Source organism: Sminthopsis crassicaudata, chromosome 1 (genome assembly GCF_048593235.1).
Source record: "Sminthopsis crassicaudata isolate SCR6 chromosome 1, ASM4859323v1, whole genome shotgun sequence".
NCBI classification, from domain to species: Eukaryota; Metazoa; Chordata; class Mammalia; order Dasyuromorphia; family Dasyuridae; genus Sminthopsis; species Sminthopsis crassicaudata.
In genome coordinates, this window is record NC_133617.1 from 558,295,737 (window position 1) to 558,311,457 (window position 15,721).

Consider the following 15,721-nt stretch of genomic DNA (forward strand, 5'->3'; position numbering starts at 1 on the left):
AGCCCCTCCAACATTCATCTTTATTTGTTCCTGTCATCTTAGCCAATCTGACAGGTGTGTAATGATATCTCAGAGTTGTCTTAATTTGCATTTCTCTGATCAATAGTGATTTGGAACACTCTTTCATATGAGTGGAAATAGTTTTAATTTCATCATCTGAAAATTGTCTGTTCATATTCTTTGACCATTTATCAATTGGAGAATGGCTTGATTTTTTATAAATTAAAGTCACTTCTCTATATATTTTGGAGATGAGACCTTATCAGAACCTTTAACTGTAAAAATGTTTTCCCAATTTGTTACTTCCCTTCTAATCTTGTTTGCATTAGTTTTGTTTGTGCAGAAACTTTTTAATTTGGTGTAATCAAAATTTTCTATTTTGTGATCAATAATGGTCTCTAGTTCTCCCTTGGACACAAACTCCTTCCTCCTCCACAAGTCCGAGAGGTAAACCATCCCATGTTCCTCCAATTTATTTATGATTTCGTTCTTTATGCCTAAATCTTGGACCATTTTGATCTTATCTTAGTATGTGGTGTTAAATGTGGGTCCATGCCTAGTTTCTGCCATACTAATTTCCAGTTTTCCCAGGAGTTTTTGTCAAATAATGAATTCTTATCCCAAAATTTGGGTCTTTGGGTTTGTCAAACACTAAATTGCTATTTTTATTCACTATCTTGCCCTGTGAACCTAACCTATGCCACTGATCAACTAGTCTATTTCTTAGCCAATACCAAATGGTTTTGGTGACTGTTGCTTTATAATATAGTTCTAGATCAGGTACAGCTAGACCACCTTCATTTAATTTTTTTTTCATTACTTCCCTTGAAATTCTCGACTTTTTGTTGTTCCATATGAGTTCTGTTGTTATTTTTTCTAGGTCATTAAAATAGTTTCTTGGGAATCTGATTGGTATAGCACTAAATAAATAGATTAGTTTAGGGTGTATTGTCATCTTGATTATATTCACTCGGCCTATCCAAGAGCACTCAATGTCTTTCCAATTATTTAAATCTGACTTTATTTTTGTGGCAAGTGTTTCGTAATTTTGCTCATGTAATTCCTGACTTTCCTTTAGTAGATATATTCCCAAATATTTTATACTATCGACTGTTATTTTGAACGGAATTTCTCTTTGTATCTCTTGCTGTTGGATTGTGTTGGTAATGTATAAAAATGCTGAGGATTTATGTGGATTTATTTTGTATCCTGCAACTTTGCTAAAATTCTGAATTATTTCTAATAGCTTTTTAGCAGAGTCTTTGGGGTTCTCTAAGTATACCATCATGTCATCTGCAAAGAGTGATAGTTTGATTCCCTCATTTCCTACTCTAATTCCTTGAATCTCTTTCTCGGCTCTTATTGCCAAGGCTAACGTTTCTAGTACTATATTGAATAGTAATGGTGATAGTCCTTGCCCATTAATTTCAAAGAATGCAAGAAATTATGTGGATGTATGAATTACATGAAATTGTAATATTGTTTCTCCCCCCCCAAATGGGGCACTGCTATGTTTTGTGTTAGAGGACACGAAAAGTGATCAGATTCTTCTCCTATTAAGTCTTTGACAAAATATGGTTGTTAACTCTAGTTGAAATTTTTGCTATTGAAATAACGATGCATTGAGGATCAAAAACTCCAACAAAGTGTATAATAGGTCATCGACAATAAATAGGTCAAATCTATCTGTCACTGAGCTTCCTGAAGTGCAGTAGTCTATAGTAAGTAAGTAAAGCAAGTCCCTGAAATCATTGCTTCAAAACTAAATCTTATAAAATATAGCTTGTGAAGGGCATATTAGTATCTATGTCTTTAGTAGAAATTTACAAATAAAATATTATTTTGAATATGTGACAGGGAGTTTTTTTGCTTTGTTTCAATTGTTAAAAATGGAAGCCTTTTCTAAAAGAAGGCTCATGTGATTTTATTGAATAATATTCATTTTCAATATGCACAGGCAGGTCTTCCTCAACTCGGTTCAATTAACTTACTCAATAGAAACAATCAACTTGCATGTACTGTATCAGTTAAAGATTTACCAGAGGAGTTCCCATGGTTTTCTTTTCTCTCTGAATGCCTTCTCATGGGCTGGAAAAGAACTGGCAAGTGGAATGCATGGGAGCTTTTAGGCCTGAGGGGGCATTATTTCAAGCATATCAGCTGCCTACCCTGGTGCATTTACATGGGAAACATCTTAGGATCCTGTTCCCTCACAAAGATTTCACAATAAAAATCCAAATTAAATTGATTCCTATTTTGACTCTGGCCTGATCTGGGAGATAGGAACTATGACATGTGAATGCCTTTATTCATGCAGAGTCCTTGGAAAAATAAAGAAATAATAGATATGATGCTTATAAAGATTAACTTGGACTTGTAGAAATTAGTTTTTTTTTATTATTATTATTGTTTCCATGTAGGATATGAATTGTCGAAAGGAAGGTCAATGGAAGCTTCTGAGAGCTATTTTTCCTCCTTCCGGACAAAAATATATTCTCCTGAATTACATTTGAAAGATGACTTGATAAGAGTAAATCACATGGGTCTAGGCCTCCCCCATACCGATCAACTTCTCATGACACTTACAATGGAGTTTTCTGTGTCATTCTGAATTTGTGAATAAAAGTGATATATCCTATATTTCATTTCAAAAGATTCCCTGGTTTGTTTCTTCATCCTATTTTGATATCAGTTCATAAAGGTGATTTGAATGATTTGGTAATGTGATTTGGTAATGTCCTGATTAATGCATTACCATGAACAAAAAAGATAGATTAACTCATAACAGGAATAGTAACACACTAATTCTTCACTGTAACTCTTAACAGTTGAGTCACATGCATTTTCAATTACTTTATATGTTTGGCAGTCCTTTTACCCCAATGGAACAATAAACATTAACTCAATAATCTGAAAGGAGCTTATAAAAACATGGTTGATATAACTTACACTCGATTAAGGAACAAAAATTTCAATCCAATGCCAGATTTTTTTTTAGAACTAGACAGTACAGTCACTTGTATTTCTTTCTTTCTTTTTTCTAAAGAAAAGATCATGCTCCAACTTCCTCCAAAAATTCTTTCAAAATTTTTATGGCCCATTAAAATGTTAGTTTGCTGACCATTCAGCAAATTAGTGCTTTCACAAGTAACTATACAAGAAATAATGAGCAACATGGGATAATGTAGTTTGTCAAAAAAGAACCATATTTTCCATTAGACCCAGCTCTAAAAGACAGATTAGAAACCAATTTAAAACAGAGAAAAAATAAAGATCTGATATCCCCTTCCCTTCAAGTCTTTTTGTATTATGAAATATGCACACAAAATTTTAAAAGCCAATATTCTTTTTGGATATTCTCAAAAATTATATGTGCCCTATTCTTACATTTGACAGAGAAGATTTGCATTTGAGTGGTAGAAACTCTGTAGGCTTTAAAATCAAAGCTGGAAGTAGAGGTTCAAGAAGCATTATGATGGGCAGCCTTCTGCCTCTAGCCCTCTTGTGAAGAAACATTCTATCCCATTGGTAGGATTGTAGCTTCTTGGAAAGAGTAGCCATTTATCACAGCCTAAAATGAAAGCATTCTTTGGACACAAATGTCTTTTTCTCCCTTTGTCTAATTACTAAGAGGAAAAGTGAGAAGGAAATGTCAAAACAGTGAAACAGTAGTGTATAGAGGGCAGCCACTTTGGAGCTCAACCAGCTTTTGTAAGAGTCTGGGCGATTTGTCAAATGGCTGTGGCATAAGTCAAACCCTGAGGTTGAAAGGTCTTGACCTGAGGAGTCCTAAAATCAGACAGTATAAGCATGGGGTCTGCTAGAAGTTTCAGCTGTAGTGGAGATGAACAATGATGAGTGCTGGACATAACAAAACCTCATCTGCATAATTCAGGTAAGTAATTTTATTGGAACTGACAAGGATGTGACAGGCTAAGAAAGAGAAGAGAACACATTCTAGCTGGGAACCTCTAAAGCTCTTCAGTTAGGTATGTGAAAATAAATGACAGCTAATCTCTTCACTAAAACATCAGTAAACAATGCCATTTTACTCAAGGTTCACCCGTGACCTCTCATAGATCAGCCTATACATTTTCAATCCAGTCGCTTAGAATATATCAAACAGAGTGAAGTGAATTCAAATGATCTTTCAGGCTTTTACTTAGTGATTGCAATCACTTCCCAAGCTCCAATGGAGTCCTGATTCTGCTCTTCACTGAAGTCTGGATGTGATCCTGGGTCCTTGAAGGCTATACAAGCTGGGAACAAGCTCTGTCAGATCTTACCAATTAGAAAGGCTTCATATATGGCTCCAGTTGTGGGCGATGCATCTGTAATCTGTAGATCTATTCATCTAAATATCCAAAACCATTAGTAATATGGTTTTCTTATTATAAAATAGACTTAAGAAGTGCTCTATTCTAAGTTTGATTCCTCTTTCTCTTCTTTATTGCTCTCTCTTAGGAATTGTCACTGGCAAGCCAGAAGTCTGGTTAAAATAGTGAATAATAATATTGATCATAATCATAATGATATAGGTACATTTTGGCTTACAAAGTGCTTTACAAGTTTCTCATTTTATCCTTACAGCATTGCTGGAAGGTAGGTGTGATCATTGCCTCCATTTTAAAGATGAGAAAATTTAGACAAAGAGAAATTGTGAGTTGTCCAGGTAGTGACTGTCTGAGGCTGTATTTGAACTCAAGTATTCCTTATTCTATGTCTAGAACTCTATTCACTGGATCACCTGTTTCTAAAGCCATTTGATATGGTTATCACCTGTTATTACATGTATGAAATATATGTATATATATACATATACTTATACATAAACATATATATACATATAGAAATTACATATAGATATAGAAATCAGAGGGAAAAAGATTTGCTATCAGAGAATGACGTTTTTCTGGGTAACAATTTGTGAAGACTATTCATGAAGGCATGGATAGTTCATGATGGTAAAGATAATACCTCCGACTACTATGCTAATGAAACCATAAATCTTTAATATTCTCAAAATAATTGCTTCCTAGGGTAAGAAATCTTACTTTGCAGATAACCAGTGGAGAATAAATGGTAGTCAAAATTTTAGGCTAATATTGCTAAATGATAGGATCTAATAGTTAATTAAATGGCTATTTTTTTTCATGGAAAAGGGGGTGTTAACTTTGGGGAACTTTTAATTGTGTTAATTTACCCAGAACCTAAAAATTTGAGCATTTGATCCTCTTGATACCCTGCTAACATATCCTGTTGTCCAATTGAAATTCCCATTTTCTTTGGCCTATCAAATCCTATTTCAATAGTGTGCCTGATGAAAAGACTTAAATAAAAGCATAAAATAAAAGTAATACTTGAATAAATACTTTAAATGTATATTTTTATCAAGTGGAAACTGAGAAATATTTCCATTTTTTAAAAAGCCTACCAGCGCAGACAATGATACTTATGTTAAATAATGATTAGATCCAGATGTCATCTACAAAAGATGCAAGTTCAATTTTATGTAGTCCTATTATATCTGATTCAAAAAGGAACAAAAATGACCAGATTATCAATAATAGAGTTTCCTGTGTTTGGATAAGAAAAGAGAAGTTCTTCAAAGCATATCTCATTGACTAAATTTTCAACATTGAATTTCCTATGTGTAACACCAGGTGATAGCTATGAAAAAAGGGCTTTTTTTGTGATCCAGAATTCTAACCTGCCAAAAATAATTTCCAGGAGAGGTTAGTGAAGGAAATAAATAGGCATCAGACATAAGAGAAGAATACTGTTTGGGTCTGGTTTATGAGGTATAAATTATGGCAGTAGTGTCCTTCAGACATGTAAAACATGAAATCTAGTGAATCAGATGCCAGTTGCAAAATCTCCAAGCATTTTTGGGTTGCAAACACAGAGACATTTCTCCTGCAGTGTATGGAACACATACATAGTTTGACCGAAATATGGATCATCCCATGTAACCAGAAGCAGTTGAGAGTTCTGGCTGGATCAAGTGAGGATCTCAGTATTATAAGCAGTCTAATGCATAATTCATGGAACTTAATGAATATTCCAATTCATGACAGCCAACTGGCTCCATAGGTCACACCTCCCAGTCTCATATAAATAAAGAATGAGATACTGGAAAGCATACCAGCTGAACCAAACTGAGTGCCAAAAACATGCATATTAATGAGGTACAATAAAAGATACTTGACTCTTTGGAAGTGCCTACATTGGTTTCCAGCTAAAGAGGGAGAAAAAGTTTGCAATGTATCTTTAAACAAACCATAACCAGTACCATAGACTATGACTTTCTCCATGAAATATGGCACCAAATTATATTGATGATATTTCTAAACCAGCCATTAGCTTGATAGCATCCCTTGATACTCCATCACAACAATGAAACATTCTGGAAAAATCCCCACCCCCTGCTCCCATGTTCCTTTGCAAGTCCCAACTTGGTAACTAAGGAGAGGAAGTACTTCAACAGTGCTGTTCTTTTATGTGTTCTGTTTAGACCTTGGAACAGGATGAATGGTAGCTTAGATGAATGCATTTGGGCCATTTTTCTTGGCCCTAAACTATGTTTCCTCACTACCATGACATCTGAACAGAAGGAGAAAACATCTCCCCTTTGTGACTGGCTAATTTAATTTGTACCTTCTACCTAGGGGTAAATATGTTTGTCTGTCTGTCTGAGCTCTTTGCCCACTTTCTTTTCTCACGGGAAACCCTGCTGGGTCAAAAGCAGGATATTGCTTAGTACTTTAACTTTATTTTAAAGTAATTTAATTTTGAGGATGTTCACACCCACCCTTAAGTAAAGTAACTGTATGAGTCCCATGGGGTACCCTTAATGACTTTTGCATGTCTCTTGTGTCACGGGCATTCATGGATCAGAGTTAGGAGGTGTTCCATCTTTTGAATAGTGAAAAACAAGAACAAATACTCTTTCACTCTCTTGTGAACAGAAAAGGAGCAGTTCTTTTTAAAATGATATTTTAAAAATCCTAGATTTTTACATTTATCTATTGCTTTTCAACTTATATTAAAGATAACAAGATGGTACATGCACTAAAATACTGGAATCCTTCCTGACATATTTTACTGCTATGCAACCTTGGTCAAGTCAGTTAGGTATTGTCTGCCTCAGTTTCTTTATTTATAAAATAAGGATAATAATGATAACCTCCAAGGGTTGTTGAGAGTATGTAGTAAGATAATATTTGCAAAATGCTTAATGCTATAATAACAATCATAATTTCAGAATGTACAATAATTATAATATTATATAACATTATACAATAATTTATTTTTTCTTGTTCTTATTAGAAGTAATTTGCTCTTGCTTAAAGTAGATCTTCTGCATCATTTGTGAGTTGACCATTTTGGGTCTGGAAAGTTGATGAGAAAAAGTGATAAGGAGACAAAAGCATGTTTTCTGCTCAATGAAATGAGAAATATAATTCCCAAACTTGAAGATTTATATGTTTGATTTCATTGATACCTTGCTTTACAAGTAGACTGAAATGTTAGGTCCAGGAGCTTAGGGGAAAAATTAGAACTAATTACAAATTAATTGAGGCATTTATGTGAATTTGAAATGAATAGGAATTTTTTATAAATGAACATATTAAAACCCATTTTACTTATCTTCAATCTTATAATGAGTCACAACATCACTGCAATGAAAAGAATTCCTGTTTTTCCTCTCTAAATTCTGCTTTTGAGAGTCCACATTCTTATTAAATTCTTAAGTAGAGTACTTTTACATTTTTTATTATTTTAATAACATTGTTACAGATGTTGACACAATATTTGAAATATGATAAGGACTCTGATCTATCTCTAATGCTGCATTATAAATATAATTTTAAGAGAAAAATTAATAATTCTTATGAAAAGCATTTTATAAATGCTATTTTTGAATAAATGACTATTCTACAACAAATCACAACTCCATGAAGATATCATTATAAAATTAGATAGACTTAAGACAAGGGAATTTAAGATTGACCATAATGATGTTTGCAATTAATCAGGCTAACCTAATTTTGTGAGCTCACATTATCTTTATTAGACATCTCCTTCTAATATCTCATGCATGAATCTAAAGGGGATACTTTACTTTATAAAGTGCTATTTCAGAATTTATGAAGAAATGACTAATTTTTATTAATAATAACAATAATGATAATATTAATGATAATAATAAGGCATTTTGTATGGCAAACTTGATTTTTGGCCTTTATAAATTTACCTCATGTAACTGGTCAAAGTATATTATTTGAAAGATCTGTGAATAATTTGAAGCTTTGAAAATATATGCAAATAAAATGTTTGTGACAGGGCTTTTGTATTGGCTAGAAACTGGAAATTGAATAGATGCTCATTAATTAGAGAATGGCTGAATAAATTATGGCATATGAATTTTACAGAATATTATTTTTCTATAAGAAATGACCATCAGGATGAGTTCAGGGAGGCTTGGAGAGACTTACATGAATTGATGCTAAGTAAAATAAGCAGAACCAGGAAATCATTATACATGGCAACAACAAGATTATATGATGATCAACTCTGTTGGATATAGCTCTCTTCAACAATGATATGATTCAAACCAGTTCCAATTATTCAGTAAGAAAGAGAATCAGCTACATCCAGAGAGAAAAGTATGGGAAATGAGTATGGACCACAACATAGCATTTTCACTCTTTCTGTTATTGTTTGCTTGCCTTCTCAGGTTTTTTCTTTCTTTCTAGGTCTGATTTTCCTTGTGCAGAAAAATAAGTGTCTAAATATGTATACATATATTGGATTTAACATATTTAACATGTATTGGACTACCTGCCATCTAAGGGAAGGGGTGGGGGAAAGGAGGGGAAAAGTTGCAAGAGAAGGTTTTGCAAGGGTTAATGTTGAAAAATTACCCATGCATATGTTTTGTAAATAAAAAGCTATAATAAACAAAAAATATATACAAATTTTATTGTTGTTATTTTGCAAAACAGGGAATTTTGGAGCAAATGGCTAATGAGATGACCTATCTAAAGAAAAATGGGGAAGATTTGGATTTCTTTTCAATAGAACCCATTGAAAGAGCACAATAGAAGAGCATAAAAATATACAAATACTTAGTACCATCTTAGGTTTTGCATCTCAGATCCTCTTTCCTTCCTATTGTATCAAACAAACTGCTTCCAGCTGTATACTTTCACTGCAAACTGATTCCTAAAACATCACTTTTGACATGGGTGCAAAATGTATTTAACAATCTCTTGAGCATTTGCTCAGTTGTTAGGTAAATGCCTTTCTCTTTTCAGGACCCAGAATGATCATAAAATCCCAGCTCCTTGAGTAGATAGTTATCTTTAAGCTTATAGCTCAGCATTTCTAACAAATTCCTAAACTGTGTAAATCAATCCCAGCCAGCAGTCCATTAGAATCTAAGCTCTTAAGGCCTCTGTGGACAAAAGGTTTAGCTGTTTATGTAGCAACAACATCTGCTTGCACTCAGCTGTATTGTCATCAAGTTGCTGCTTTAAAACTTTTTCCCCTTCATTTTATGATATATTATGTTTCTTTTTGGACTATCTGATCTCTACGATTTTACCTGTACTTTAATCTGGTGGACTTTAAAGATTCAGCTGCTCATTGTGGCATTCAGATCATCACTTCCATAACAATCCAGGGATGTCTACCAGGCTCATTTGCTGGACACTTGAATAATTTCATTTGGTCTCTAGACACCTTTCTACAAAAGCATTAACTTTTGTCTGTTGCTGCAGAGTGAAAGATCCTATGTAAACACTGTTCCAATCACTTTAAGATAAAACAGTTTTGTGTTTGGATTGGAATTTCTCAAATAGTATGTGTAGAACACCAGTCTATTAATCTTGCAATAACCACAAGCTTTTAAAGAATCCAGGACCTTCTTCAGTACTTATTTTTAATTGGACAGTAAAAACGTGGTTTTTTGAAGTCTGTAGCCTGGTGTAACAGAGAGTCTTTCTGTCCCAGACCCAAAATAATCTGTCTGGAAAGATAAATCTGCTCAGTTTGTTTATTAGAATGACTTTTTGGAAATAAAAACATGTGGCTGTAACTGAAAATGAGCTAAAAAATATATAAAAAAATGTTTCATTCGGTTAACCTTCCCCACCCTCTCATTCAACACTGACTGCACACTAGGGGCCAAACTCTCTTAGGCTCAGCGGAGACCAGAGCTTGGTCCCAGCTGTGGCTATACACTTGTTAATCTCACTAGTCTCATTCACAATGTCTGGGGGCAGGGGTGGGGGGTTCCAGCTCAAAAAGTTCAGTGCAAAAGATGAAATAGAGATCCAGAGGGTAAAGAGGAAAAGAGAGTTTGCCTGTAGGCGGGATGTTATTTTAAATGCAGTGCCAGTGTTAGTATTTCATTTTACAGAAGTATCAAAGCTCTGTATTCTGTCTTAATCCAAGAGGAAGCATGGTCTGACAGCCACAGGGTCAAGGCCCACCAGCATCAGAAATACGGGGGATACTCAAAGCCTGCCAGAATAAGGAGTGAGACGAAAGAATCTAAGGATGGATCCTCATCCTGTAACTGCTATAAGTACTATTTATAAGCAGAGAAAAGGACAATTTGATGATTATTCAGTCTGTGGATTATCAACAGCCTTGAGTTTTCTTTTAATAATCTCTCCCCCTTCTACCTCCCTGAACTATTGCAATAGCCTCCTAATTGGTCTCCCTACCTCTTTCCTCCCCTGTCCAAACAGCCACACAGCTGCCAAAGGGATTTTCCCAAACCACAGATCTTACCGTGTCACTCTACTATTCAATAAACTCAAGTTGCTCCCCTATTATCTCTAGGATCAAATATAAACTGCTCTGTCTTTTAAAGCCCCTTACAACTTGGCCCCAACCTATTTTCCTAGCTTTATTACATTTTACTCCCTTTTCTGCTATTTTTGATCTCATTAAAATTAGCCTCCTTCCTGTCCCTACATTCCACTGAATTTCTTTGTGACTTTGAATTGGCTGTTCTCTATGCTTGATGTATTCTCTCCTCACCTCCACTTCTTGAGATATTCAAGATCTTTCTTTCAAACTCACATCAAATGCCAATTTATATACGTACTATTGCCCTCCATGTATAGCCATTACCCATGTTGCATTTATTTTTAAAATTTTTTGCATATTTTATGCACATATCTAACTCAATAAAATTTAATGTCCTTCAGAACAGAGGCAATTTTATTTTTATCTTTGTATTTTCAAAGCCTAGAAAAGTGTCTGGCATATAATCAAGAATTAATAAATGCTTATTGTTTCATTGACATCTATATATATAGAGATGTCATAATAATAATGATGTCTATATATATGTGCATTACTTTGAAGTTTGCAACATTTTGTACATATATTATTTCATTTGATCTTTGCATGTTATTAACTCCATTTTACTAATTAGAAAACTAATACTGAGTCATAGTCATACATAGTCAAACATTTGAAGCAAGATTCAAGCTCTGCTTTTTTTTATTCTAGATTTGATATTCAACTAATGGTATGTCTTAGCTGTGTATACATTGCTTACAAATATCCATTCATGTATTATGCAAATGTAAATGAATATATTATCATATGTGTATGTGTCCATAGGCATATATGCATATACAGAGAATTCTGCTATAACTGGAGCAGCAAAACACTTAAAATTTCTACTATTTCTACAGGAAAGTTTTTACAATTAATAGAACTGTATCATATGCTCCCTTATAATATGGTGATGGTCATGGAATCTGAGACTAGCAGAACAGTAAAATTCCAAAATTACTAGTGTGAATAGTTAGAAACCTTTCCTTTGTAGTCAAAAATATATTAGCTTTATTCTAAGCTTTATAACAAACTATGGTAAATAATTAATATGCCAACCAATAAACCAACAAGCACTTAATAAATAGTATGTCAAAGGTAGTGTGCTGAGTCCTACACATTATACATAGTGATGTGAAATGAGACAAGTTATTAAAGATTTTTAGTCTTCAGTATTTATAAATTTTAAATGAATCTATTCATTTGTTATGGTTGAGATAATGATTGTGAAATCCACAGGTATAGAGTAACATATATGTTTGTAAGATCATTAGCATTGTGATGCTTTGTTATACAACTGAATCCTCAGTGAAATTCTTCAACCCAATGATACTTTCCTCCCTTGATCTCTGGTAGTCTTTCAGAGAGGTTTTTAACTTTGTTGTGTCATATGGACTCATAGGCATTCTGATAGATTATCCCCAGAATAATGAGTTTAAATGCCTAACATAAAATTCAAAACTGATGACAAATTTCAATAGATATGTAGTTATCAAAATACTTAAAAAGTTCATGGATCACATTGCATTTTTTATTATTTATCTCTTGATGTTTATTCCCAATGTATACTTCTTTTTGTATATGCCCAATTAAGTTGGAAACTGTAAATGAACAAACCTATCTTATACTTCATTCATTCAATAAACTTTTATTGATTACAAGGTACTGTGTTAGATACAATAGAGAATATAAAATTAGATAATAGCTCTAGATCCTATCATAATACTTTGTACATAGGAAGCATTCAATAAATGTTGTTTACAGTTAGTGCATAACAATGTTTGGAGCAAACAAACAATGTTTGTGAAATAGTTGGAAGAATAGAGAGTTTGGAGCCAGAAGGCCTCAGTTCTAACCCTCTTAAAAGCTGTGTGACTATAGTCAACTCACTTTACTATTCTGAACCTCATTTTTCATTTATGTGGGATGTTAATAGTTTCAATATCTACTTGGAGATCATGAAATTATGGATATAGAGTAGTCTCTGAGTCAGGAATATGTATACCTTCTCTGAGATATACTGACTATATGACTGTAGGCAAGTCATTTTATTACTTGCTCAAGAAATTTTGACTCTTAAATTGGAGAATAATTATAGAGTCCAATTGACAGAAATTTTTTTTCACTGATGAAATATCTACACCAAAGAAAGTACAATTGTAGACCAAAACTAAAATCCCCATTTTCCCTCAAAAGAATGAAAACAAACAATCCCAACAAAACAGTACCTTCTAAAGTTACTTTGAGGATTAAGTTCTTTCTCTCTGTCTCTCTGTCTCTGTGTCTGTCTGTCTGTCTGTCTGTCTCTCTCTCTCACTCTCACGCTTGCTCTCTTTCTCTCTCTCTCTCCATACATACACATACATAGATAAGCACTTGTAAATTGTGAAACATTATATAAAAGTTGCTATGATGACAATGGTTGTCTTGGGGTTGATACTGATTGATCATTTGTATATTTAACCCTCAACCAACCATACAGAGCCTTTAAGTTTTTCCCAAAGTGGATTTTGTCAGTTATCTTAATGTGGGTTTCTGTTTTAATTTTCTCATTCCTTCTTTCACTCAATTCTGCATAGGCCTAGAAGACATCATGAAATCTGTCTTTAAAAAAAGTATTTGAAAAGAAGTTCCCCAGGGTAAGTGACATTAGAAGGAGGAAATATTAAGATGAATGTATTGTCTGAAAAGTAGTGAAAAACAAGCTATACTAGAATCTTATCCTGTATGTTTCTGACTGTATTTATAAAAAATTAATCTTTTTTTCATTCATTACTTTTACCTATCATCTATCACTCTATCTATCTATGTATCTTCCGATTTATCTTTTTGAACCAAAACATATTTTCAACCATTATTTTGTGACTATTTATCTTTAGATATTAAAAGCCTAGATTTTGCATTCCAGCCCAAGCTGGAAGTGCATAGGACACTCACAAGTCCAATTCTCTTCTAATGTCTCAGGAACTTTGACCTATTCTCTCTCCAGCTTCGACCTAACTGGCTCTTCCTAGACAGTTTGCTCCAAGAGGTTCACCATATAAATGCTGAACTTATTGTAGACATCCAATAAGCATTGACACAGTAGCTCAGAACTCCCAAGATGAAGAGATTCTCCATGTTCAGCCTTTATGGTAGTAAGGATTAATTACAGGAATATGTGACCACATATCTATTAGTTTAAAGAAGACTAAATTTATTCTGTAATTTATACTGTTTAGTCACTTTTTCAGTCATGTTTAGCTGTCATGACTCCTTTTTCTTCAGTTTTCTTGGCAAAGATGCTGGAATAGTTTATTATTTTCTTTTCAGCTCACTTTACTGATGAGGAAATTAAAGTAAACATGGTTAAGTGACTTGCTCAGAGTTACACAGTTAGTGTCTGAGGCCAAATTTGAACTCAGGAAAATGAGTTTTTCTGACTCCAGACTTGGCCCTCTATCTACTATGACACCTAGCTGTCTAATAATTTCTACTATAGACATTAATTTATTTTTGTAATCCATTGAATATTTGTAATTCTAGCTATGGACAAAAAGTTAGTGTAGTAAAAAGAGAGCCTTTGGCATTCAGAAATATTTCATCAAGTCAACATGCATTGGGAAGCATAATGGATGAGCATAGGTTTAGAACTGGAAGGAAGGAGAAAACTTGAGGAAATTGAGATGCTGTTACAAAAGATAGCTTGCTGAAGGTTATTAGTAGCAAATAAATATTTAAACCAATGTCTTCTGAATCCAAAGTCATTTTCCAAAGGCATTAATTCAAAGTTCCTTTTCATATTACCACACTACTTCTTAGCTCAGTCCAAGAACAGGATAAGGAAATAGGATAAACTACCAACTTTATCTAATATATGACATCATTTCCAATTTCCTTTAAAATATTCAAGTCATCCTGGCTTGTCTCATGGTCTAAGTCAAATGTCTCCTCATCCAGTTAGAAGGTAGAAGTAATATCTTCCTCTCCTGAACTCCTGGAGCATTTATATCACTCACTTTTGTAATACATTGTTAGTTAACTTGAAGAGGCAATATGTGTGAATCTGTTATAAAATGCCAGAAAATTCTGATAGGTTGTAGATGGAAGAATTTGTTGATCCAACAAAATTATAGGCCCTATTACTTTCCTAGCTTATAATTACATATTTGTGCATATATCATCTTCCCTTTTAGAACATGACCTTCATCACATGGAGGTTTCTCATGTTCATAAACTCATCTTCCTAAGTTCGGATCTGGCCCCTGATAATTACTAGCTATGTGACACTGGGCAAGTTATTTGATCCAGTTTGCCTCAGTTTCCTCATCTGTAAAATGAACAGGAGAATGAAATGGCAAACTTCTCCAATATCTGTGCCACGAAGATCCCAAGTGGGGTGGGATATAACATAAAAATGACTAAAAGTGAACAAATGAATTATTATTCCAATGAAAGTACTAACAATTCATTGCAAAACCAAAACCAAATTATATTTGGAGTTTTCATAACTTGGTATTTTCTATGTCAATCAATTATTAAACATTTATTAAGCACCTATTATATTCCAGCCACTGGGTTAAACAAAAGAGTTTTCAAAGCAAGATTCCCTGCCTGCTTTCAAGAAGTTCACAATCCAATGAAGAAAACAACATGCAAAAATGTATGTTTAAATAAACTGTGTACAACATTTCATTGCTTTTATTCATTAGCTATAGTAAAAATGGGAAGAATGGACTTCCTAAATAAAAGGGCTAACCTTTAAGAAATTGGTTAAAGTTTCTTAACAAAGGTACAAAAAGAGACAAATAAATGGCTTTAAAATCTCTTTTATATTTATTTTCATATGTTATCATTGGCATATGATATATTTTTGACTCAT